The sequence below is a fragment of the Oncorhynchus gorbuscha genome, linkage group LG02 (assembly GCF_021184085.1).
Source record: "Oncorhynchus gorbuscha isolate QuinsamMale2020 ecotype Even-year linkage group LG02, OgorEven_v1.0, whole genome shotgun sequence".
In the NCBI taxonomy this organism is placed as follows: domain Eukaryota; kingdom Metazoa; phylum Chordata; class Actinopteri; order Salmoniformes; family Salmonidae; genus Oncorhynchus; species Oncorhynchus gorbuscha.
The window spans coordinates 4957181-4959590 of NC_060174.1; positions in this window are offsets into that span (position 1 = coordinate 4957181).

Consider the following 2410-nt stretch of genomic DNA (forward strand, 5'->3'; position numbering starts at 1 on the left):
AAACAGGGAGGAGCAGGGAAACAGGGAGGAGCAGGGAAACAGGGAGGAGCAGGGAAACAGGGAGGAGCAGGGAAACAGGGAGCAGCAGGGAAGCAGGGAGGAGCAGGGAAACAGGGAGGAGCAGGGAAACAGGGAGGAGCAGGGAAACAGGGAGGAGCAGGGAAACAGGGAGGAGCAGGGAAACAGGGAGGAGCAGGGAAACAGGGAGGAGCAGGGAAAAGGCTGCTGGTAGGTTTCATGAACAAAACGAACTGGCAACAGACAAACAGAGAACACAGGTATAAATACACAGGGGATAATGGGGAAGATGGGAGACACCTGGAGGGGGTTGGAGACAAGCACAAAGACAGGTGAAACAGATCAGGGTGTGACACCAGCTGAGTTACTCAAAGAGCTTTACATAGTAGGGGGAAACTTACCTCATCCACTAACCATGTGTAGCACCAACCTGCACGGTGGCCATTTTGTTTTACCAGAATGCTCACCACACTTCAGCTATCCATTAGAGAGGTGAGGAGTGATATGTGCCAATTAGGAATGAGGGGGATGATTAGGTGACTATGATGGAATGGGGCCAGGTTGTGAATTTAGCCATGAAACCAGGGTTAACACCCCTACTCTTATGATAAGTACCATGGGATTATTGGACTGGACTGACCCTGCTTAGAATTAGAGGCAAGCCAGCAGTGAGATGCAGGGCGGTTTACTGCTATGATATTAGTAGGTGCACAGTAAAGGCACTTTTCAGTTGAAATCACATCACACATCCTTTTGTTTTAACTACTCCTACAGAAATTGTAGTCTGTCAGGTTCTCAGCAGGAAGGTCTGATTTATCTATTATTAAAACAAGACCCAGATGGCAAATATAAAGACCCAGTCTATCTAAAAAACTGGAGGCACCTTACACTTCAATGTTGTGATGCAAAAATACTAGCAGAATGCATAGCACTCAGAATTAAAAGGGTTTTACCAGGTATTGTTCATCCTGATCAGACAGGTTTTTTACATGGACGATACATTGGAAATAATATACGACAACTACAAGAAATAATAGAACATCATCTAAGAAGCCACGCCTGATTTTTATAGCGGGTTTGAAAATGCATTTGATAAAGTACGACTGGTTTTATTTATAAATGCCTCGATTTTTTAATTTCGGTGATTCTCTTATAAAATGGGTAAAAATAATGTATAGCAACACCAGGTGTAAAACTGTAAATAACAGCTACTTCTCAGAGAGTTTTGAATTGTCAAGAGGAGTTAAACAAGGTGGTCCGCTGTCACCATATCTATTCATTATGGCCATTGAAATGCTAGTTATTAGAATCAGATCCAATAGCAACATTAGAGGATTAGAAATCCAAGGCTTAAAAACAAAGGTGTCCGTGTGTGATGATGACTCAAGTTTTATGTTTTAAGTACAAAAACTAGACCCCGGCAATGTCTCATTGAAGATCCCTGCAATGTCTCGTTGAAGATCCCTGCAATGTCTCGTTGAAGATCCCTGCAATGTCTCATTGAAGATCCCTGCAATGTCTCATTGAAGATCCCTGCAATGTCTCATTGAAGATCCCTGCAATGTCTCATTGAAGATCCCTGCAATGTCTCATTGAAGATCCCTGCAATGTCTCATTGAAGATCCCTGCAATGTCTCGTTGAAGATCCCTGCAATGTCTCATTGAAGATCCCTGCAATGTCTCATTGAAGATCCCTGCAATGTCTCATTGAAGATCCCTGCAATGTCTCATTGAAGATCCCTCAATGTCTCATTGAAGGTGTACATAACTTTGCTGGACTCTCTAGACTAAAACCTAATTATGATAAGTGTACAATATTACATATTCTCTTTGGATCTTTAAAAATACCACTTTTACATTACCCTGCAGTTTACCTATAAAATGGGCTGATGGTGAAGTGGACATACTAGGTATTTATATCACAAAATATGTAAATACGCTCTCACAATTAATTTCAATAGAAAACTTGTAAAAATAGATCCTGCAACCATGGAGAGGTAAATACCTGTATATTTATGAAAAAAATGCCCTGATGAACTCATTTCAATTTATTGAAAATAATACTTTTCTCAAAGTATCTCTCTTTTTCAAACAAGCATTGCAGATCTGGCTACAATTTAAATTAAATTAAATTTCATCCCCCTGAAAATATATGACAACACAACAAATATTATTACATTTACATTTACATTTAAGTCATTTAGCAGACGCTCTTATCCAGAGCGACTTACAAATTGGTGCATTCACCTTATGACATCCAGTGGAACAGTCACTTTACAATAGTGCATCTAAATCTTAAAGGGGGGTGAGAGGGATTACTTATCCTATCCTAGGTATTCCTTAAAGAGGTGGGGTTTCAGGTGTCTCCGGAAGGTGGTGATTGACTCCGCTA